The sequence below is a fragment of the Pogoniulus pusillus genome, chromosome 10 (assembly GCF_015220805.1).
Source record: "Pogoniulus pusillus isolate bPogPus1 chromosome 10, bPogPus1.pri, whole genome shotgun sequence".
In the NCBI taxonomy this organism is placed as follows: domain Eukaryota; kingdom Metazoa; phylum Chordata; class Aves; order Piciformes; family Lybiidae; genus Pogoniulus; species Pogoniulus pusillus.
Window position 1 is genome coordinate 9,731,596 of NC_087273.1, and position 25,367 is coordinate 9,756,962.

Here is a 25,367-nt window from a genome sequence, read left to right on the forward strand (position 1 = left end):
TCATAGAATTATTTTAGTTGGAAAATACCTCCGAGATCAGTGAGTCCAACCATCAACCTTACACCACCAAGGTCTTTAAACCATGTCCCAAAGTGCCATGTCCACATGTTTCTTGGAACTCCTCCAGGGACAGTGATTCCACCACCTCTCTGGGCAACCTATTCCAATTTCTGAACCACTCATTCAAGTAAAGAAATTTGTCCTAATAGCCATCCCAAACCTGTCCTGGCACAATTTAAGTCCTCTTGTCCTATCAACTGATACTAGGCAGAAGAGACAATTTCTTGTGCTCACCAGGGCTCCAGAAGAGATGATTCCAGTAGCAAGACAGAAGAGCGAAAGATCTGTAGTATTGATTTGTATCCTGTGGATTCTTATGGTTCGTTCATACATCAAAATACTGGCGAATGACAAAGGACCTAGGACACAGAATGGGAATCCTCTGAGCAAAACATCAGTACTGAAGTTAGAAGTACCATCTCCTCAGCAGCAGAAATGCCACTTGGTATGATAGCCTGAGGGAGAAGACTTTCTCTAAAGTTTATGAGTATCTGTTATGCAGAGGATGCTCCTAGGTTCTGTGCAGAAGGGAAGGAGTTTATGCTGTGTGTCCTATTTACCACCATGGCACAGTTTTCATTGTGAAAACTCTGTCTCACTCGTGGTGAAATCAACACCAGTGTGGTTGACAAACACTAGAATGAAATGAAGCCTCTGCCTATTTGCATGCTGGTTTTCATAAATTTGGTGAAAGTGAAGGTCAAGGCTTCTATTGCAAAGGCTGCATACTGAAAGCCACCTGATGCAATGCTGATGCATTGCTTGACTGAGAGAAACCTGAAGAAAGAGTCAATCTTATCAAGCAATTTCATACCAAACCTTCGGTGTCCTCTTGAATGTGGAAGAGCTTAGCAGCTCTGCCGTGCCACAAAGATGCAGCTTGGCATAGTTCTGCTGGCACTACTGAAAAGAAGGCAATGGCTTGCAGTATGTATATTGTCACAGCTTAATTGCTGCTTCATATATTAATGCAGTTGAAGACCTTCTAAACTCCATACTTGGCTAATGAAAAGGTCCCTGAGCAGGTATTGCTCTAAAATGTTGAGTTCAAAATATAAGCTACAAACGAAGTGCCAGGAATAATTACAATGTCAAATAGATTAAGAGGCAGGTCCTGGCCACAGAACTACAGGACATATTTAACAAGTCAGCTATCTAAATTTAAGAGCACATGCTCCAGTCAAATGGAATAAATTTACATCTTTTCCTGAGTTCTGCAATTACATAAATGTAATTAAACAATAGAGTAGTCACTTAGGGAATTAAATAAGGCAAGAACTCAGTCCATTTTTTTCTTACTTTTATCTTCAGGTCAGGTAGAAGGGATGCTTGGAGCCAAATCCACTCTTTATTTACACCTGTGTAAATAAAGGCCTTAAACCTGAAACAAAACAGAACTGGGATGTAGCTCCTTGAGCACAGCAATACAATAAAATGGGAAGAAACGACATAAAATTAGATGAAGAAAATACCAATCCCATTTCTGAGATCTGCAGACTTGCATGAATTACCCCATCACCTTCATATGTGCTAGATCCTTCCTTGTATTTCATCTCCTGGGGCATCCATGCTGCCACCTATTAATACTATCTATAATTTGAGTCAAAATAGATGAGGCTGGTTATCAAATTTCTGAGGTAACTAGTAATAATGTAAATGAACCCTTCCTTTCAGAAGCTGAAACCTGATTGCATAATTATATATGATGAATTATAAAATTAGATATTTTATCTAGAAACTGAAATGATATTTTTTCTATTATTATTAATTCTATAATGAGGCACCTAAATAAGGCTCCAGCACCAACATATGATAAATGCGGATTTGTTTCATCTTAAAGGATGATGATGGCTGCACCTTTTCCTCCACTTATTATTAACCCCTAACCTCTTGCTTTGCTGGCAAGTTATGGTGACTGGGAGGAAGGTACTTAGAAACATGCTGTTAAAAATACACTACAAGAATTAAAATACAAATACAGGAATGAGGAAAAGACCTACTGGGAGCTGCCTAATGGAGTTCTATTGTGTATATGAATATCCAGTGTAGTGCAGGTTGAAGTCTAACTGTTGTATATAGAATGATAGAATCAACCAGGTTGGAAGAGACCTCCAAGATCATCCAGTCCAACCTAGCACCCAGCCCTAGCCAGTCAACTAGACCATGGCACCAAGTGCCTCATCCAGCCTTTTCTTGAACACCTCCAGGGACAGTGACTCCACCACCTCCCTGGGCAGCCCATTCCAATAACAAATCATTCTCTCTGTGAAGAACTTCCTCCTAACATCCAGCCTATACCTCCCCTGAAAAAAAAAGGTTCTTAATACTAGAATTAGCTTGACTTATATGAAAAGTTCCTAACTTGCCATCTTCTTTTTCATGTTTTGCTGTAAAAGCCATGCCTGATGTCTTCTGCTGTAACACATTAAATTTAACGCAGCTGAACCTGATTCTGCAAAGCAGGCAGGCAGCATTTCCTCTGCTAAATTTACCTCTAACAGAGAGGTTACTCAAATTCAACCAATAGAACTCATCTTATGACACATTATTCACAGTTGTGGATTTATTCTTAATCCTGTCAGCTTTATCTCCAAAGAAATGGGATGGTCCTTCTGAGGTAAACTAATCTTAGAGGTGTTCTAAAAACTATGCTGGTAATTGCTGTGAAAAGCATTGACTGAATGCTTGGAAATCTTTCCTTCAAAACTGGGTCTAATTATTCTCACCTTCACACAACACAGTTCTCTTCCTTTTATTGTGGCCTATTTAATCCTATTTAGACTTTCTCTTCCCAATTTTCAAGATGGAAACAAGTAATAATTTTGCTTATCCTCAATGTGCAAAGCACTGCAAAACACAGAGTAGTGAATGTGCCAAGGTTTGCAGGGTGGAAACCACTATTAAATCCTGCAGTCTTTCTCTGTTAAGATTTTTTGCTGTGTGAAGACTTTTCCTTCTGCTCAGAGTGGATTATTAATCCTTTTGCAATCAGTCACCACTTACCACACTTTTAATTAAAGATGATTATTATTTCCAGGTTATATGGGTAAGGTTACAGGTGGTAAGATTCAAAATATTGCTATTAGTAATGATATTATGACATAACTGTCTAGGAAATATGATTTTAAATATAGAGCTGGGATTTAATAAAGCTGAAAGGTGATAATATCTTTAAAATGAAGATCTCAAAGACTCAGCCAGTGTCAGCATGCAAAATCACACCAGATAATACACAAAGATAGAATGCTTGAGCAAAAGCTTGGATTCTAGTCTCAAATTCTCTTCAGTTCAGTGTCTTTGCACAAGTTCAGTTCATACTGATGTTTGGGATATAGGTGACTAAACAAAGTCAGGAATCTAAGTAAGTACCATACTCTGACAAATTCAAGACTGAAGCTTGGTAACAGCAACAAAGGCAACAGAGGATGCCTGGTTTTCAGAAGCTGGGTATTAGCAAGGGACTATGACAAAGTTTTAGGCAGCCTATTCCAATACTTCACCACTCTTTCAGTGCAAAGACTGTTCCTGATGTCTGGCCTAAACCTCCCCTGCTGCAATTTGAGGCCACTGCATCTCATCCTATCATTTGTTACTTGGGAGAAGACAATGACCTCCACCTGACTCCAATCTTCTCTCAGAAAGTTGTAGAAAGTCACAAGGTTTTCCTTCAGTCTCCTTTTCTCCAGGCTACACAACCTCAGTTTCTCCTCACAAGACTTGTGCTCCAGACCCTTCACCAGCTCTGTTTTTTTTCTTTTTGGGTGTGTGATGAAAAAAAGGAAATGAAAACTGTAAGTACTTACAAAATGAAGTTTGGGTGTTGGTAGTGAGGAAGACATAGTATTTTCTATAATAGCTGTGAAAATATTTTTCTTTCCAAAGAATGTTTGTCTTGCAGTGTAACTATAGATGGCTGAATCATTGGAGCTTGTATGGTGGAGGGGGAGGAATTAATGCAAAAAATACAGCAAGCTTTTAAAGCTTTTAGTACAAGAAACTTTCTGTTATGACAGCAAATTGCTGACTTGGAGCCTTGAAGTGCTTGGGTCCTGGGTTTTGTAATGCCGTTCCACATCTCATAAAGGTCTACTACCTTCTTTGTCAATCCACGTTGGGGAACTTCCAAGCCACACTTGTAAATCAGTTCAAAACATGTTGAGAAGGACTCCTTAAGATTTGGGCTGCTCAGGCTCACAGCCTGTGGAATTTAGCAGGTCTCACTGAAAGCAGCTTGGTTCCTCCATGGTCAGATCCTATTACAAACCCTGCTTTGTGCTGAGGCTCACATCTATGCACAGTTTGGTTGAGGGCTTGGGTTTGATAGAGCAAATTGAGTCTTTATCTAAAGAAAACATATTTCTCCCTTTTGGCTACAGATTTGAGAGCCAGAATATGAAGTATTGACCAAACTGAACCAATTATGTTTGGCGCTAAAACGTTCCAAATCCCTGCCTGGGAAAGGTGCTAGAAGGAACTTTTCTGTCTCCTTCTGACCTCTTCCCTTGTTTCTCCTGGTTGAAGGAGATGGTTCAACAGACTACAGCAGGCTGGGAAGGGAATACTCTACTGATGGGGCCTGACAGCCTTTGACCACATGTGCCTTGTTCAGGTGTGGGTATTGATTAGACAATCACATGATTTTTGAGCATTTCCCATCTTAATCTTTAGATTTAACCTTATTTGTCTTTAGTTGTCCCACTGGGAAATGAAATGACAGTAGTTTCTTTTGTGCAGGGAGATATTACTTCATTGCCAGCTTGTGACTTTGGCTAGAACCTTATGCATAGGTGTGCAGCTTAATATAAAAAAAATAAATGCACATGGTGCCATACTGAATGTCTATCGTGAGAGTGCTCTCCTGTGACATGCAGTCTAAAAGCAATAGTAACTGAAAATTTAATGTCCATTATGGTGTAGAAGACTCTCTTTCAATTAAGCTAGGTATAGCACTTGATGAAAAATTAAAAGCAGAACAGTTTTCTCCACGACTTTTCTGCCAGTGTATGTGGAATACTTTGCAGACCTATGGCTGGGAGCTGATAGAAAGTTCTGTTTCTTCCAAATCTTCTTTTCCAAGTATGCTGGCTGCACAATTTCTTTTATTTTTGTTGTTTCAATTACTTCATCTTCAGGAAGCAAATTCTGCACAGTGATGGGATTGTTTGCTGTTTGCTACCTCAGCTATCACAAAATATTTGTGCTTCTAATTCCTCATTTACACTGAAGTTTGCCTGATAAATACGTTGGTTTAGATTTTGCAAATACCAGACAGCAAATAATAAAATATTAAAGAAGGACAAATAAAATTTTTAAATGTCTAAGGCATCTGAAAAATGAAGTATTTTACATGCTGTGAGAGGATGCAGTCTGTTGTCTGATAGTCCTAGACTGGTGTCAGTACTTTTGCTTAAATGATTTAACAATTAAGATGATAGTTCTGTAAACATTGAACTTCATATTGAAAGAGTGAGGCTATGCAATGTGCTTCTAGAAGATCCTTGCATACCATGCAATGTCAGAAGGTAGCTGATGCATTTACCTTGCCTGTGGCCAGCTTTGGAGGATCTAATTGGGGATTAGAGGCAAGTAGAGCCAAGCAAGGCTGTGGGTATGCTCAGCATTTAATTGCTATGTGTTAGTGCTGAAGGATTGGGTAGTTCAGCTCTGCCACCCCCCATCCCAGGCAATAAGCAGCAGAACAAGGGGACACAATCTTAAGTTGTTCTGGGAGAGGTATAGGCTGGATGTTAGGAGGAAGTTCTTTACAAAGAGAGTGATTTGCCATTGGAATGGGCTAGCCAGGTAGGTGGTGGAGTTGCCATCCCTGGAGGTGTTCAAGAAAAGACTAATGAGGCACTTAGTGCCATGGTCTAATTGATTGGACAAGGTTGGGTGTTAGGTTGGACTGGATGATTTTGGAGGTCTCTTCCAACCTGGTTGATTCTATGATCCTTTTGGCCCCTTCAGAGCTGAAGGAATCCTCAGTGATCTGTCCCACAAAAGAAACTGCTCCAGAAGAGGGTTGTGGGCTTTTCTGTCAGAACATGTATCTGAGGTACAAGAGCTAAGAGGAAACCATTTAAACACGTGTAGGTCTGGTTAAACAGCTGATGTATCTGCTATAGTCTTTGCAACAAAGAAGGATGACTGAGAGATCATGCTAAACCCCATGTTTCTAATGTAATGTGGATTGCTTTGGAGAGAATAGGTTCCCCCATCTTGTCAAGAGAAAAACTGGAGTAAGACTGATGTAAATGCATGTTAAGCTATCTAAACTACGTATGTTATAGTATACTGAGTCTTGGAATGTTTTCCCTTGAGTATCTCAGCTCTTTAAAGTACTGCTTCCTCTGAGTTTTTCCAAATATGGGAAGAGAACATTGAGCCTGGACATCAAGTCAGTATTTTCCTAGTCAAGAATTAGCAAGTGTAGCTTGTGCAGCAAGGTGAAATGAGTGGAGATATGACGAAGGTGAAAGAGTGAGGGAAGTTACAGGAGAAAGAAAGAGCAAGAGAGCAGTGAACTCTGACCATCCATTGCTTTGCAGCCTTACTCAGGCTGCATTCCACATGCTGCATTTTTTTCAGGACCTCTCAAGACACTTACACAGATTCCAAATTGTGGGTGAACTGGATTGCTCTCCTCTTTGAAACTTTGGCACTGTTATCTGGCTGGGAAACAGCAACCAGTATGTTACCTGTGCAACTTTAATGCAGCTCTGCCTGGTGCTGATGACATGCAACTGTTTTCTGTAAGACTCTAGGTCTCTTCTTTGGGAGAATCAATTGCAAATCATGTTGATTAGCCTTGATGGTGTCAAGTGCACTTTAAAAGGCTTAGTGCATTACTGGGTATAAACTTGAAGCTTCTGATCAAGCAACCCCCCCCCCCCCCCCCCCCACCCCCCCCCCAAAGGTGATGGTTTGTAAACAAAAACTGGTTTCATCAGTAGTCAGATGTGCTTTACCATGCAACATCCAATTCCAGTCCTTTGTGCATCTGTATGGAAACCTGATGATGGTTACATAAAAATAGCAGGTTTTCAGTACAGATCAAACAAAAAACTTCTAGGGTGAGGGACAAAAGGGAAGAAAGTGAAGAGAAAAATACAATCTTTCTCAAAAAATGACAGACTGTTCTAGCTGGAACTTGCAGCTGAAACACTGGCCCGAGGCACTTGTCAGGCATGGACTATTACACTCCAACCAGTTTAGCTTTTGCAAAACTATCATCAACAGCAAGCACTGAGAAGTGTCAGTCAGTATTAACCACAGACAGTAAGTGCTCCAGCTAAAACATTTGCACTTCCAGCATTGTGTATGGTGGTGATAAATGAAACAATTCTCTTAGAGGTAAACAGCACCCTACCAAGGGAAGGAAAGAAGTGGAAAAGGGCAAACTACTTGGCAGCCTCAAAGTCTGAGGTGATCAAATAAAACCATCATTTCTTTGGCTGTTTTTATCACCTATTCTGCTAACTTGCCTGTGAGGTTTCTTCTGGTTTTGCTATTGATGTTCACAGTTACACATCAGCTGAGCATTCAGTATGAGATTAAATGAGGAATATAAGGTTAGCCTTGTGAGGTTGAGAAACCATTATTGACTCTAAGTATAGTGCCTGGTTGATGACATCTGTTCAAACTTACATGTATGATGTGTTTTTCTACCTGATTTTCAGAGGAACAGAAAAGCTGTGTGTATTGTTCTGTTGCTTATGCAGGTACCCATGGATCTTTTGCTGCAGAACCATTTTCCTTAACAATGAGGGAAAGTGATTTAGCCATTATCAGTAGATAACACATCTTAGAAGACCTGATGCTTTTCTTGACATTCCAATCTCTTTCTCCATCCCAAAAGCAAAGAGCATCATGAGTTTTCTCAAAGTATTAGGAAATTTTATTTCAATCCCCCACAACCAAGGCATGTAAACAGATGTTAAGTCCTTTAGTGATTCCTCAACTGTTACAGAGCTCTGCAGTAGTGTGATTTATTTTTTTTTACTGTCAAAATACTTGTCACCTTAGATTAGGATTATAGAGGTTCCTATGCCTCATGTGAGATGCTTTTTCAGAAACAATTTGCACTGTTTGCAGTCAGAGTCCAAATGCAAGAAGCTCAGTTAGGTAAGGACCATCTCCCTACCAACTGGATGGTGCAGGACACGTCCTTAACTGAAGAGTTTGAAGTGTGCTTGAGTCAGTCTCCTAAAACATGAAAATGTTGAATACCTTTGCTCTGCTGTCTTCAGTTCAATATCTCTGTTGGTTTTGTGGTTTGTGGCTTTTTGTTTTGGTTTTGTTGGTCTGGGGTTTGTTTTTTCTTCTCTTTAAGGTTGCTATGTGTGATTTAGAATGTAGAAAATATTCTATCAAATGATAGCAAAGTAGCACTTCCAGTGAGAATGTTACTGAGTTCTAGCTTGGAAAGACTGATGCTTTTTTTTTTTTGCTGCCCTATGTAATAACAGTAGGCATCTGTATGCTGCTGCCTCTGAGATTCAGACCCTCTACAGTCTCTTTGCTTGCTGTATTTCATTAACTTTTATAAACCTCTTGCCTTCAATAACAGCAAATGAAACTCCAGCACAATGTCTCCCTCTAGGCCACATACAACTCCAACTTCCAATAATTCAGTGTTGGAGTTGAATAAAAGACAAATTATTCTGTCATGTGTCAGTAGCTACAATAGATCAACCAATAAAGCAAGGTACTTACTGTGAAAGAAGCAGAGATATTTGCAATTACTGCCAGCTCCTTAATTACCCACAGCGCTGGGCTGTGAGGAGCCGCGCAGCTCGTTGGGTTGTACAAAACACCTCTTCCTGTTTGGCTCCAAACCTTGGGTTTCCTGTGCACATGGGACCAGAAACAAAACTTGGGGTTTATGTGGTTTGTCGTGTTAGTTTAAGAAAGTACAACGTGATAATCTTAGCTAAGTGAAAAAAAGCTTCTGTCTTCTGGCTAGCTTGTGCTTGAGCACAGCTGAGCTGAAGTTGAGCAGAGCACAGCAACCACAAGCACTCCAAAACTTTTGCTTTCTTGTGAGCAGTCTTCATATCATCCTAGCAAAACAGCACATGATCCTTCCAGTGAGATTGGTACAGTAAGCTCACTGATATCCTCTAGCCATTATTCATCCCTCCCCTGCCAAAAGCCTGGCACTGTAGACACGTGTGGGACCTTAGTGTGAGTATATTGATATACAAACATTCAATCACAGTTCTTGAGCAAAGGAGAGGTGGTTTTTGTTGTTTTGGTTTTTTTTTAAAGACTGTCTCACTTGTTCTGGGACATCTTTGCTCATTCATGTTTTGGAAGAGGAAACAACTTGCTTGGTAGATGTTGCCATTGCATATGTGTGTGCGGTGGAAGTCACCATCTCTGGAAGTGTTCAAGATATGTGTGGACGTGGTGCTCTGGGACACGGTTTAATGGCCATGGTGATCTTGGGTTGACAGTTGGACTTGATGATCTTAGAGGTTTTTTCCAATCAGAACAATTCTATGGTGTTGTCTGGGGTGGGGTTAATTTTCTTCCTAACAACCTGTAGGGTGCTGTGTTTCAGATTTGTGCCCCAAAAGGTGTGGATAACACATAGGTGTTTTAGCTATATGCTCAACAGTGTTTACACAGTGTCAAGGTGGAAGGAGGCAAGAGACTGTGAGAGGACAAAGCCTTAGGAAGGCTGACTCAAAGTGACCACAGGGATATGCCATGCAATATTGTATCGTGGTCAGCAGCAAAACTGGTCAGGGTGAGGAGTTTGCCAGTTTTTTCTGTTGTTCAGCAGCTGAATAGGCAGCAGGTAGCTGGTGCTGAGTGATTGCTTTTTGCATTGCTTACTTTTCTTTTGCCATCTTTTTCCCTTGTACTTACTAAGGTGTCTTTATCTCAGCCTGACTTTTTTCACTTATACCCTTCTGATTTTCCTCCCTGCTCCTGCTGGGTATGGGGGAAATGAGCAAGCAATTGTGTAGTGCTTAGCTCCTTACCATGCTTAACCACAACAGGGGTCGTGGCCGGTTCAGAAAAACTGCATGGATACTGGGAGCTAGAAATTACCTGATTTAATGGTGTCAGTCCTTACCTTCCAGTGTGCAGAATGATACGAATTGCTTCTGTGATTTATTGCACTCCTGGTTATCAGGAGAGGACAAATATATTTCATTTCTGCTAAGTAATGTATGCATGTATTCATACAACAAGCTACTTTGTCAATGTCACATTAATTATCCAATAATATTGAACTTAATTCTTGCTGTAAATGTAGATGTGCATTTCCTTGCTTTGTAATAAATTATGTGCCAAACCATACCTGTTACTGCAAAAATGTTTCTACTAAAGCTTATCCTTGCCAATTAGCTTAAAAATTAATAGCAAGAGATTTCCCCCATCCTCTATTTGTTATTTCAGGTATTATAAATCTTTTTCACTTGATATAGGCAGACTTTACTGGGTAATAAGCATCATCATGTGGTGGTTATGCTGCAGAATCAGCAGTCAAATTATTGGATTCAAATGTTCTTATCCTGGCCTAGATTTCAGCCAAGAAAAGCGGTGTAACCATTGCATCCAGTTCTCCTAGTTCTATCCTCTGTGAAGATAAATAGTTCAGCTCTCTTATGTCTTCATCAGGACTCTCTGCAGATAACCTTACAGTAACTGCTTCCATTTTGAAAGATTCACAGATTACATTGGGTTGGAAGGCGCCCTCAAAGGTCAGCTCATCCAAACCCCCTGCAGTCAGCAGGGACACTTCCAACTGGACCAGGCTGCCCAGGGCCACATTGAGTCTGATCTTGAATGTCCTCATGGACAGGTTGCCACAATTCTGGGCAAACTGTTCCAGTAGCTTTACCACTTTCATGTTCATAGAATCACAGAATGGTTTAGGTTGGAAGGGACCTCAAGGATCATACAGTTCCAACCCCCTGCCATAGGCAGAGACACCTCCCACTAGAACAAGCTGGTCAAGGCCTCATCCAACCTTCAGCTGGAGGTGCCATTGGTAGGTTGATAATATGGTTTAGATTGGAAAGGATCTTAAAGATCATCTAGTTCTGATCCCTGGCATTGGCAGGGACGCTTTCCACTAGACCAGATTGCTCAAAGCCTCATCCAACCTGGGGAGGGAGCATCCACTACCTTCCTGGGCAACCTGTTCCAGTGTCTCTCCACCCTCACTGGAAAGAACTTCTTCCTAGCATCTAGTTTAAATCTCCCCTCTGCCAGTTTAATCCCACTATCACTTGTCCTGTCACTATTAAGACCTTGTAAATAGTCCCACCCCAGCCTTCCTGGAGGTCCCCTTCAGATACTGGAAGGCTTCTATAAGGTCTCCTCAAAGCCTTCTCTTCTCCAGGCTCAAGAGCCCAAGCTCTTGTAGCCTGTCCTCATAGCAGAGGTGCTCAGGCCCTCTGATCATCTTCCTGGCCCTCCTCTGGACTCGCTCAAATAGTTCAATATCCTTCTTGTGCTGTGGGCTCCAGAACTGCAGACAGTACTTCCAAGTGGGGTCTGAGGAGAGCAGATTAAAGGGGGGGAATCACCTCCCTTCCCCTGCTGGCCACACTTCTCTTGATGCAGCCTAGGACACAGTTGCCTGTCTGGGCTGCACATGCACACTGCCAGATCATATTGAGCTTTTTATCCAGCCAGACCCCCAGGTCCTTTTCCTCAGGGCTGCTCTCCAGCCATTCACCACCCAATCTGTATCTCTGTGTGGGATTATGTCAACCCAGGTGCCGGACCTTACACTTGGCCTTGTTGAATTTCATGAAGTTGGCCTGGGTCCACTTCTCCAGCCTGTCCAGGTCCCCTGGATGGCATCTCTGCCCTCTAACAAGTCTGCTGTGCCATACAGCTTGGTGTCATCTGAAACTTGCTGTGGGTGCACTTAATTCCTCTGTCCATATCACTGACAATGGTGTTAAACAGCACTGACCCCTGAGGGACACCACTTGTCTCCAGGTGGACATTGTGCCTTTGATCACCTCTCTCTGTGTGTGACCATTTTGAATAACTTCTTCCTGAGGTCCAACCTAAATTTACCCTGCACCAGTTTAAAACCATTGTCCCTTGTCCTACTGCTATAAAGCCTTCTAAATAGTCTGACTTCAGCCTTCCTGTAGGTCCCCTTCAGATACTGAAATGTAGCTCTAAGCTCTCACTGGAACCTGCTCTTCTCCAAGCTGAACAGCTCACATTCTTTCATCCTGTGTTTGTAGGAGAGGTGCTCCAGCCCTCTGATCACCAAACTGTCTTTATTCAAGAACCATTCAGATTTATAGATCTTGCTTACAACAAAAAACCTACCCAAAAATGACAAATAAATACCCCTCAATCCAGTTCTCTGAGTATTTAAGAACTTGGAGGAAACATCATGACTTGCTGTTGCACTCCTGGAGGTAACTGTGAAAATTATCTTCATCTAGTTTTGGTCTTTGTTTTATGCTTGGCAAATAAAAGAAATGGAATAAAGAAAGGTGCAAGTTATAAGAAGTATTGGAGGGGATTTTTTTTTTGCAGTTGAAAACTAGCAAACATAGTTATTGGCTGGTGATAAAAAAGCTTTAGATCTGTCAAAATACTACAGTACAAAATAAGATAGACAAACCATTGCATCTGATGAACAGGAGCACAGAAAGGAAAATCAGGTTAGAGAAGCACATAAGAAAAAAGCAGGAATAATTTGTTTCCTGGCAACATACCTCAGTCCAGAAATGGTTCCCTGTAAATTCATTTCATATGACAGTGATGTGAAATCTTACAGCTTGTATGGTAAGCCATCCTTTTTGTTCAGGCAATAGAAAGCTCTGCTCTCAACAGCACCAAAAAGAAACCCAGAAGCTCTGATGACTTTGTTTCTAATAGGCAATTTTGCATTTGATGCTGCTGTTAGTGATGAATAACCCAAGGTTAAGATTAAGGGTGCTGGGACGGCCTCTCTGCTGCCCTGAGTTTCTGCCTTATTCAGTAGATACAGAGGAACCATCAAGCTACTGTTTTTAGTTCTCTTGCTCCACAATTCTTTAGAGCCACCTGGATAATTTCCTAAGGTTGGCAGGTACACTTCAGGACCTTGTCAAATAAGACAGCAAAGACCACTGGGCAAGTGCCTGCTATGCCTGTGGCTTTAGATACAGTATCTCAGGAGTCAGGGAAGGCACAATTCGGGGTGTTTATCAAAAGGCAAAACCATCACTTAGCACAGGCTGCTTTCTCTTCCTGTTTTTGGCTGCTTTGTTGAGTGAGATACTTGACCTATTTATTCAGTCCTTGCTGTTTGCTCTCTTGCTGAGAGTTTGTACTGATAAGATAGGAAACAAACTCGCACCTTTTGCTTTCAGATGTGCGTGACCTGAGTGTCTGAGATAATCTGGACACATCTCAGGAAAGTAATTTGTGCTGTATAAAGTAAAATGCAACTCAAGGAACTCTGTTCAGAGCCAGAATCAGTGTGATTCTGCTATGAAAAAAACCAAACCCAACAACAAGAAGGAAAAAAAAAAAAACCCTGAGAAGTCAAACCCAAAAAGCCCTCAACAACAGCAAAACACACACAAAGAGCAACAACCAACCACAAAAATCCAATTTCCCCCTAAAATTAGGCAAAGATGCTTTTAAAGTACTCTATGTTCACTGCAAAATACCTCTTTTAAAAAACATTTTCTTGTGATCTTTAAACTTTTGTACTCTGTACAGAAAACCCTGCTGAGAGTATCTGGCTGAGCACACTGGTCCTCCTTTACACAGGAAAACCTCATTTTCCAGGCAGTTTTTGAGTGGTCATGCCAAGGTGTCCTGTCTCTAGCTACTCTTCCCTAGGTAAGACTGTATGAAAAGGTAGTGGCTAATGGGGTACACTGTGTTCTGCTCAAAGTTCTGTTCACAAAGAGCATGGAATATGGTTAATCAGGCCAAGGGAAGCTTTTCTGTCCTTCCCTGGATTTAACTGTGCTATGCAGGTTATTGCACACTACGCCTTGAGGACCAGTTCTCCAGGGGTTGGTTACATCTTATGTAGATCACAGAATGACAGAACCTTAGAGGTTGGAAGGAACCTCCGGAGATCGAGTCCAATCCCCCTGTCGAGCAGGATCACCCAGGGTAGTTCACACAGGAATACATCCAGGCAGGTTTTGAAAGTCTCCAGAGGAGACTCTACAACCTTTCTGGCAGCCTATTCCAGTGCTCTGTCGCCTCCTCTGTAAAGAAGTTTATCACAGTATCATCAGGGTTGGAAGAGACCTCACAGATCATCAAGTCCAACCCTCTGATCCTTGTCTTATCATTGCAAAAAGAGATTGGCCCTATCCACTTGACATCCACTCCTGGGATGTTTATAGAGTTGATGAGATATCCTCTCAGCCTTCTCTTCTCTAGACTAAACAGCCCCAGGTTTCTCAGTCTCTTCATAGGGGAGATGCTCAAGTCCCCCGGTCTTCCTCATGGCTCTCTGATGGATTCTTTCCAGCAGGCCCCTGTCTCTTTTGAACTGGGGACCCCAAAATTCGACACAGTACTCCAGATGTTGTCTCAGTAGGGCAGAGCAGTGGAGGAGAACTTCCCTTAGCTTGGAGAAGTTCACCTTGCTGCAGAAGCCAGACTATTCGATCTTACACGTGGGCTAGCACTCTGTGCTTCTCTTCTTCATTGTAACACTTAGCACAATGTAAGACAGGATTTGATTAATGAGAAGACAGGTTTCTATTTCTTTATTTTTATTTTAAGAATAGCTGATCTCCTTTGTGTCCTCCAGTTACAGTAGAAGGAAATCATCACAGCAGATCTGACAGGACATGCTTCATTCATCTATTAAGGCTTATTATGTGAACAAGCTTACAGAAACATATCAATGAATGCCTTAAGACTCTGGCAGCTCATTAATCATATAGTTCTATAATAAAAATAGACATAAACTGCATTAGTTACTTCCCCAACAGTTACATTTGGTGGGATTTTTTTTCTTGGCTAATGCTGAATGATAGCTGATTTTCCATAAATAACACTCCCTTTGCTGCATTTTTTTTCCCTCAATCAGTAAAGTTTCTCACAGAATAGTATCTTGAATAACAACATGTGGAAATGCAGAATAATGAGCTTTAAATTCTAACTCAAATTTCGTGCTGGAAGATTTATTCCTTTAAGAAAGAGCTAATTAAAGATCATTTCCTGTGATTTCAATATGTGGTAGAACTTTTTTTGCAAGTAAGGGAAAGCTGTGTAGAATAAAATATATGTAGCTCAGGTGGTGAGAGAATAAGGAATATATTCTTGGTCAGTGATTCTTATTTTGGATAATCTGAAAAATAATAAGTATAAATCTTTTAATCTCTTCCTTTGATGCCAGTTTACCTGCACTATCTCACTCAGGAACTCTAGGCAAGTTTGAAAAGCAGGACTGGGGGCTTGTGCTTTTAAATCACCCTGCATTTATTTCCTCTTTCCAACCCATAAGCCTTAAAACCAAACAAAAGTTAATATCTTGCCTTACAAATGCAGCCTTTTAAGATCTTGAATCATCAGACTGCACTAGTAGCCAACAGATAAAGTTTAAAAGCCCATATGTAGAGGAAGGAATATGCTGTGAACTGATAAGCCTCCAGAAACAAGTTTATTTGAATAGCTTGAGGGATTTGGATGAATCAGTTGGGGGCAAAGCTCAGCCTTACTTCTACATGGATTTTATTTTTTTTAGGTGAACTTTGAAAAATTGAATTAAAGAAATAAGAAGATCTGTGTGGATGATGTATAGAATAAATATAGGCAAAAGTAAAATTAATACTAAATGAAAAAACTTTTAGAACACTGTAGAATTATCATAAGGTCTGTTAAATATGAATCCTCTACCCAGGTCTTAATTGTCATTCCTCTTCTGCACAGAAACTACTCCAATGAAGAAACTCTAATCCTTTTGACTGTGGCTTAAATAAAATGTGACATTCATTCTTTTTGGGTATTTCCTCCCCCCCACACTTTCTTTATCAGATTTCATTCAGTAGCATTTTCTACATTTGATAGGGTATGAAATTTCAAGTGAAACTCTGTTTTCATGCAAATGGATAGGGAAAGACCAAAGGTGCTTGGAATTCACCCTTAACATTTATTGGAAACGTCCTGCAACTGGAGAAGATGATAATGATTTAGGCACAGGCTTGGCATGAAAGATGTGGGTGGTTCTGTTGGCACCTTGCTCTGTGAAATTGCTGGAGTCACCACTGACATTGGAGCTCAGTCTAGCTCGGGAATCAGCTTGGCATTGCTGAGGTAGATATCATTCAATGTGAGGAAGAAATATGTCTTTCAGTGCGAGGAAGCAAACTGCACATCAACCACTTAAAACCAAGGGAGAGTAAATGCACTTTGACCACAGTGAAATCCTGGCAGGATGCTGGAGCTCATTTGCCATGAAATGGATACAAACTTTGTAATTGATATATAACTTTTTCTCCTATGAACCTGGCAAAATATTTCCTTTCAGCTGCTGCTTTTGATGAGTTCTCAAAATCAGTTCAAATCCAGAACTGAACACAGGTGTTCTGATAATATTTACCAAACTCTGAAACAGGTGATCCTGGCTCCTGCCTGATAAGAGAAACTATTTGTTGGTCTGCAGTAGAAATATGTATGAGCTGAGTGACAGAAAAAACAAAGTAAAATGGGAACGCATTGATGTTTGCTTTTGGCTTTCTTCTCCCCTGTTCCTTGAAAAGAATATCTTTCGGTGGCAGAGCTGTGGGGGAGGCAAAAGGACCGGGGGAGAATCAAAGAGGAGAGCACAGAGTAAAGAAATAAAAATGAACTGATTGAAAAACTAATCGGATTTCTTTTTTAAAAGTATCCAACCTCCATGCTGGCAGATGAAAGGCCCCACAGAAAAGCAAGAGGAAGAGTAATGGACAGAGCATAGCACCAGGAATTAGCCAAGGCATTAGGCCACATTCTTCTTAGAGGGGGTTGTGTTCAAATCTAGGTCAAGTGTTCCTACGCAGATTGCGATCTCTTGTGTCAGTGCTGATTCCTGCTGAGAATGAAGGAGGATTGTGCTTTATCCCTCTGCCTACCTGTCACTGGCTGTTTGGATATCTCACATTTACAGAACAATGTACTATGTAAATTAAACTTAATTTATGAGCTCATTAAGAAATATCACAGAGTCATAAATCATGAACCTTAAAGATCATCTAGTTCCAACCCCCCGTGGGCAGGGACACCTTCCACTAGACCAGGTTGTTTCAGGCCTCATCCAATTTGACTTGAACACCCCCAGGGAGTGGGCATCCACAGCCTCCCTGGGCAATCTGTTTGTTATACAAACAAGTTCAGTCGTATTTACACAGACTATAGTCTGTCATCTGAATTCAGTCATCAGACACTCAAATGATGAGCTTTGATAACCTCAACTTTTGTAAGTCTTTAACTCATTCACCTATGAGCAGTTTTGCTTTAGCATGGCTGTGTTAATCAAAACGAGCAGGAGGTGAGTGAACAGGCACAGCAGCCTGGTTAATTTAGACACTTCTACTGAGATACTGAAGGCATACCCTGGGATAAGTGTAGAGAGTACAGCTGGGTTGCCTGGGCTGAATGTCTGCAGAAGGAACCTGGGCACTGCAGAGGAGTACAGATTCATTCATGTACCAACATTTTTGGAAGGCTAATTGAAAGGGCTTTTCTCTCTCCAGCACCCTCCAGATGCCAGTCACTGATCTTGCACAAACAACTATACCAACCACTCTACACAGGTGTCTTCTTGGGATGTTCTCAATTTTCTTTCCCAGCAGGACATAATCATCTCAGATACACACAAAAAATGACTATATATTCATGTCAACAGGAGTAAATGTAGACACTGCATGGAACTTAAATAAGTTTAAACTGATTGTCATCATCCTACCTTTATCAAATTCCATTGTAAATTATTTCCAGTGTTTTCAGATTCAGGTGGTGAAGAGCTTGACCCAATTTTGCTACATAATTCTTACTGTTTCACAATAGAGAGACTTGATAGTGATTGCCTCTCCATTCTGAAATAGCTCCTCATTGTTTATGATTGTACACTGTAAATTACTGTGTATTCTCCAGAATGGCTGTAGTTACTCATCTCTTTGTAAGTCTTGCACCAGAGACTGCAAGTAAGGGAGGTTTTATGAGATAGTTGTGCCTATAAACTCAGGTCTGTTGTAAGACAGAGTCTGCCTTGCTACTTTCTAACTTAGGTGAAAGTTTTCTGTGTGTTGATGTTGATTGATAGTTAATTTTCATAGACTCCAACACATAGTAATTTCATTCTGAAACAGGCTTCATGCAAGCTGAAGGAGACTGATTTATTTCTTGTATTATTTTATTTTTGCCTTGTGCAGAATGTGGAGAATTGGGGAAAGCAGAGATAATCGCTGTACATTTGTATGTTAATCTTACCAGGTAATCATCCAGAAAGACTGAATACGATTAACACCTTGAATCATAAACCAGAGTAAATGTACAACACTTGACAGGGAGTGAAACATCTAATACAGTGTGAAAACATCTGGCCAGGAAATTGTTTTCCAAACACTGACAATAATAAGCAATTATCAAGTATTTTACCTACCTATACCCATAACTCTGCTTTAGTGACACTTTAACTGGTATTATGCTTCATTTCTCAGCAGTCTGATTTTTGGATAATTACCCTAGATCTTTGATTTACACTCCTCCATCTTCCTGCTTGATGTGCACAGCAAATATTTCTGTGGTGTGCATTAAGAGGGCAATCAAAGCTGGAGATGAAATAAAGCACTCTTGTGACAATTGAAGGGAAGAGCTTAATTTGGCAGTTCTGATCAGCAAGGGATCTGACAGGAAAGCCAGGTGGCCCTAAAGCAGTTTGAGCTAAACTTCTAGGGAAGTGAGCCTGCATATGCCAGTTATCTTGAAAATAACTTTTCATGAGGGGAGTGCATGCACAGGCAACGTTGGGACGTGGCAAAGTGTCAGAGTATGGTGGCTGATGTACTGGCTAGTAATAATGTAGGCATAGATACCCCTCTGTAAACCCTTAGCGAAAAGAAAGGCCAGTGCCACCCCTTGTGTACGCAGTGACTCTACTATGTGCTGCATTTTTCCTTTCTATTGCATGTTACCCTGAAAGAGAAGGTATGGTTAAGGGATATAGTCAAAGGGTGATGGGTTTCTTTTGACTCCAGGAACATTTCTACCTGAAGGGAGGTTGTAGCCAGGTGGGGTTGATCTCTTCTCCTGCACAAACAGCAATAGAACAAGGGGACACAGTCTCAAGTTGTGCCAGGGGAAGTATAGGTTGGATGTTAGGAGGAAGTTCTTCACAGAGAGAATGATTTGTCATTGGAATGGGCTGCCCAGGGAGGTGGTGGAGTCACTGTCCCTGGAGGTGTTCAAGAAAAGCCTGCCTGAGGCACTTAGTGCCATGGTCTGGTTGACTGGCTAGAGCTGGGTGCTAGGTTGGCCTGGATGATCTTGGAGGTCTCTTCCAACCTGGTTGATTCTATGATTTTTAGCTCATAAATCCAGATGCTGCTTCTGACTTGGGACCATGGCTGTGAACTGTTCATGATTTCTATTGTGCTAATAACACTTTTTCACTAGCTGGCTTTGGCTACTAAGTAGAAACTGCCTTTTCACGTGGTAAAAGGTGCTTCCTATCTCAAACTGTTTCAGGACATGCCATCAAACTGGCCTCCCTAGTCGTTGTGTCCTCTTTGCTTAGATGAAGGTTGCAGTAAATAAAAATGGCACTCTATGTCTCAGTGAGGAAGTTCAAAGTAGGTCAGATCCTGGGTTGCAGTCAGCATATTTGGCAACCATTCTGGTACCAATGCAATTTATTTGAGTTGACTTGCTTGGCATTTTTTTAACATGTCTGTGAAATACTGGAAATACATAATTTCTTGCTGGGATTCTGTTGTATCATTTGATAGCTGCATTCAGATCTTATTTGCCTTACACAAATCTTATTTGCTCTAAGACTTACTTGCTATGAACTCCTTCTCTTGAATGTTTTAAGCAAGCTGTAAGTAAATGTATTTCAGACTTCCTTGTGTCACAAGGGGCACAAAGATGATCACAGGGCTGGAACACCTCTCTGACAAAGACAGGCTGAAAGAATTGGGGCTGGTCAGCTTGGAGAAGAGAAGACTCCAGGGAGACTTTAGAGGTACATTTTAATATCTGGAGATCACCTATAGGAAAGCTGTTTAGAAAGGCTTGTAGAAATAGAATGAGGGACAATGCTTTTAAACTGAAGCAGGGTAGATTTAGTTTGGACATAAGGAAGAAGTTCTTTACAATGGGAATGGTAAAATACTGGAATGGGCTGCCCAGAGACATTGAGCCTGCATTGCTTGGGGCATTCAAGATCACACTTTGTGTCCATGAGCAGCCTGATCTATTTATCACAGTATCATCAGGATTGGATGAGACCTCACAGATCATCAAGTCCAACCCTTTACCACAGAGCTCAAGGCTAGACCATGGCACCAAGTGCCACGTCCAATCTTGCCTTGAACAGCTCCAGGGACAGCAACTCCACCACCTCCCTGGGCAGCCCATTTCAGTAGCCAATGACTCTCTCAGTGAAGAACTTTCTCCTCACTCGAGCCTAAATTTCCCCTGGTGCAGCCTGAGGCTGTGTCCTCTCGTTCTGGCGCTGGCCACCTGAGAGAAGAGAGCATCCTCCTCCTGGCCACAACCACCCCTCAGGTAGTTGTAGACAGCAATAATTTGGAGGTGTCCCTGCTGATTGCAAGGGGATTGAATGTGATGACCTTTGAGGGTCCTTTCCAACCCAATGCAATCTGTGAATCTGCAAATTATTTGGAGAGAGAAAGCATACAGTGAGGTTTGCAGTGGAGGTGAACTTGATGAGTTTTGGAACTACACAGAAAGGTTTGTGTAATGGTCCTCTATAGATTGTTTCAAACTTGTTCCATCAAGTTCCTCAGTGTTGGCACATTTGAGAAGTGACCTGCTCCTAAGCATGCTGGCCCCACAGATGTTCTCAGGAAAAGCTTTTACTTCACTGCAGGAGCTGAAGTAGACTCTAGACTTGGAGTCAGCAAGTGCTTTGGTGCTGGACAGGAGCCAACAGGCTCAGATGTGTTTTGCTGTGAAGTGTAACTTTCCATGCTCCTGAAGTTCTGATACAGACATAAAAGTTGAAAACAAACTAGGAAGAGTTTCTGAGGGGAATATTCTAGAGCATGCATCAAAAGAAATGACTTCTGAGTCTGGAGGGAAAAGAATACTTGTATTCATGTATTCATGAATTGTTAAATTTATAGAGGAAGATTTAACCAGGCTAATTCATCAACACTTCTGCATCAGAAGAGAAAAGTGCTAATTGAATTAAAAGTTTGCAAATGAGAAGGCTAGTTTTAAATTCAAGTGGAGTATGAACATTGAATGCTCCAAGGATCTGGCCTCCTTACACTTCCAGTGGCATTTTCAGTTGGATTTGAAGAAGGTCAAGGTAAGTGCAGGGAACTGGAAAGGTATATATGCTTCTGCATATTCAAAACAAAGGGAAACCAGGAGAAATAAGGAAGACTGACTAATTAGTACTTGAAATTGAACAATATATGCTTCCTTGTGCCTTGCCCAGTCTTAAATCTGATGCCTAAGTCTATGCCTAACTCCTAAGCACAAGAATTCACACAGAATTTTTCTACCTGAAGGAGTTTAAAATCACTGCTCCATATTACACATTCAAAATGGTTTTACATATTCCATTTAATTCATACGCTCCATTTAACCTGAATGTTACATGAGTCAAAGCTGACTCCTTTTATCTCTCTAAACCCACAGACTTCAGGTATAGCTCATGTACTAAAAAGGGTGCAAGTAAAACAGTCTGCTGGACCTCTGGATGTATGATTTTGGAGGCCTTTGTTTTGCAGTAGGAGAAAGATACTATAACTGAATTTTATAAAGCATTTGAGATCTAATTGTTTATAGATGAGGCAACATTACAGGATGGATGGTGTGAATAGTAGCTGATAGGCAATTATATAAGAGAATATTGCAAGCAGCATAGGTGGGAAATAACAACCTCATACTTAAGAACAGGATCCATAAGTATGTTTGCTTAAGCTCTCAAATATTAACAAATTATTATGGATCCCTCAACTTCTCACTAAAGCTGTGACAAACAATGTTACATGACTGTTATTACCCTCTGTGAATAGAGAGGTTGAAAAAAATGGACTGTAGATAAATGAGCAGTGAGGTGGCTGGGGACAGTAAGGGAAATTGCTGTCTACAACTACCTGAGGGGTGGTTGTGGCCAGGAGGAGGTTGCTCTCTTCTCTCAGGTGGACAGCACCAGAACAAGAGGACACAGCCTCAGGCTGCACCAGGGGAGATTTAGGCTCGAGGTGAGGAGAAAGTTCTTTGCTGAGAGAGTCATTGGACACTGGAATGGGCTGCCCAGGGAGGTGGTGGAGTCACCGTCCCTGGAGCTGTTCAAGGCAAGATTGGACGTGGCACTTGGTGCCATGGTCTAGCCTTGAGCTCTGTGGTAAAGGGTTGGACCTGATGATCTGTGAGGTCTCTTCCAACCCTGATAATACTGTGATACTGTGAAATCCTGGCCCTGTGGGAACCACTTCTCTTTTGCTGGGCAGGGCATTGAATTCAAGCATATATATTGCAGACTTTATGGACTAAGAGAAAATTATGCACTTAAGTTTCCTCAGCTCAAAGAATCACTTTGCATAGGGCAAGGCAAAATCTTGCCAATCATCTCAAGAAATGGTGGCCCACATTCTTCACTACATTTTCCTGAGTGAATCTGAGAGGAGTGTGTTAGATAACCAAAGGTCAGTGAAGAAAAGTGGTGTTAATTGTGTCAATGTGTGTTAATGTCAAAGCTAAGTTTCAGCAATGATGTTTATAGGATGAAAGACAGCATTTATGTTAAAATTGGCTTATTTATTTGATTGTGAAGAGAGCATTTCCCCCTCCCCCCCCCCCCAGCTATTCATAAATGAAATCACAGTTTAGCCACAGGTACTTAAAAGCAGACAGAGGTTTGAAGAGAAGGCTGAAGGCAGAAGATGGCTTTGACCATTGAGAAGTACATTTAATTTATGATAGGGTTAAACACCATTAAGTTTATTACATGTAGTGATCAAACAATCATGGAAATATAAATTCTCTTTTATTAGGTTTTCTCTGAATGACATTATAAAAAGTAGCTTCAAAGGCTTTTCATTCCAATTTGATTCATCTCAATGTCTCGTACTCATGTTGTACCTTCTCAAATACTTTAACATGGAGACTTCAGGAATTGTGCCATACCCCAGCACTGAACACTCTGAGAAGATCAGTATGTGATATGATTTCTCTTTTGTGGTAACCTACAGTAAGCAGCATCTGTATTTTTGTACAGCACAGCCCCATTGCTCTTTTAAACAGCATGCTGACAAAACAGTTTCAGTATAATGAAACAGCTCACTGCAACTCCTCTAGAGAAAATAAAACTGAATTTGATGGCCTGGGTGTTACTGACAAGACGTTTTATCATGAATAGTGTTCCACTTTTCTCATTAGATTAGGTTGGAAACAGCAAAATATCTAATAGTTAGGTTGTCTTGCTTCTTAGCATGAACTTTACATTGCACAGTGAATATTGATGTAAGGAACAGATGTCTACAGAACTCCAAAGCACTGAGTTTAATGATAATCTTTGACCATCAGATTTGTACTAATTTAGCTTTGCTACTCGGTTGTCTGCAAGGTTGAGTGTATGCTGTAAAAGATTTCTGCATACAAACAATACAGGCTGAGGGATGAAGTATAGGGATAAGAAAGCAGTCTTACAGGAAGAGACTTGGGAGTTCTGGGAGATGAGCCAGCAGTGTGCACTTGCAGCCCAGAAGGCAAATGGCATCCTAGGCTGCATCAAAAGAAGTGTGTCCAGCAGGTGAGAGAGGTGATTCTGCCACTTTATTCTGCTCTGTAATACTTCATCTGCAGTACTGTGGAGCTTTCAGCATAGGAAGGACATGGGCCTAATGTAACAGGTCCAGAGGAGAGCCATGAAAATGATTGGGGGCTGGAGCACTTCTGCTATGAGGACAGGCTGCGTGAGCTGGGGTTGTTCAGCCTGGAGAAGAGAAGGCTCCAGGGAGACCTCAGAGCAGCCTTCCAGTACCTGGAGGGGAGCCTAAAAAAAGGCTATAGAGGGACTATTGACAAAAGCCTGCAGTGATAGGATGAGGGCAATGGTTTGAAATTAGAGGAGGAGATTTAGATTGGATGTTTGGAGGAAGCTCTTGACTATGAGGGTGGTGGAATACTAGAAGAGGTAGCCTAGGTAGGTAGTTGAGGCCCTATCCTTGGAGATAGCCAAGGTCAGGCTGGAAAAGGCTCCAATCTAGTGGAGGATGTTGCTGCTGACTGCAGGGGGGTTGGACTAGATGGTCTTTGGAGGTCTCTTCCAACCCAAACCATATTATGGTAGTGGAAACCCCAAATATTTGACTGGTATGGGGTATATCCAGGCAACCAAGGTATTTTCTACTTTTGTAGTCTTAGCTGATTCAATAAATGAATAGTGAAAATGCAGAAAAATAGAGCCATTCTAGTTACTACTTTGTACTCTTGCAAGAGTCCCCTCAGTCATCCATGGTTCATTCGTTCATTCAGCATGGATAAAGCACAGCTAAGAAACAAATTAGTCTGTGTGGACTTGCTCATTTTGAGTATTTGCATAGGAAACAGGCTTAGGACATCCTGTCTGTGTGTTCAGCTAAAACATTTACCTAACACATTTATCTTGCTGAAATGTGAGTGTAGGTGTTTTCTTACCTAAGTAAATAACTTTGACTTTAGAAATCCCAACCTTGCTCTCTGAAATCTCCCCAAACTCACTATCTTGAAATGTGAAGAACTCAAAAGAAACTCCAGACAAAAAAAGAAACCCAAAAAAATTCCAGCAACTCTCCTCCCCTCAAACCTCCAGTCCTAAGCATTGTAAGAATTGTGCTTGATTATTCCTTCAGCTCAAGAATTTCTCTGCTTAAGACTTTTGCAAAGATCAGTCTTCTGTAATCCTGTCACCATTCAGCAGTCAAACTGGAGAGAAGGGGCAGATGCTTGCTTCCATCTCAGGTGGGAACTAAATGTGCTGAGAAAGAGTTTCCCTGTTCTTAGGGTCAAAAGAGACCTGATTGTTGTGATTTGATTTTCCTTTTCAACTTTGTCTAGAAGAGAATGTTATGAATGTGGCTCAAGATAGTTTCTGCATGTATGGTATGCTGTGCCTTGTTGTGATGAGAGTGGTT

The 25,367-nt window shown here is 41.2% G+C and overlaps 1 long non-coding RNA gene across 4 annotated transcripts in view; it reads left to right on the top strand.

Moving 5' to 3' along the window:
- LOC135178708 (uncharacterized) overlaps positions 1-25,367 on the top strand; it is a 210,654-nt gene that overhangs the window by 140,586 nt on the left and 44,701 nt on the right. Inside the window, exon 4 of one of the 4 annotated variants that reach the window (XR_010303698.1) lies at positions 15,761-15,980. The exons of 2 other annotated variants lie outside the window; for them this stretch is intronic. This is a non-coding gene — a long non-coding RNA (uncharacterized LOC135178708). Of the gene's footprint in view, positions 1-3,746; positions 3,819-15,760; positions 15,981-25,367 lie in introns of those variants that run through there. One more of the 4 variants, XR_010303700.1, reaches the window with a different exon arrangement.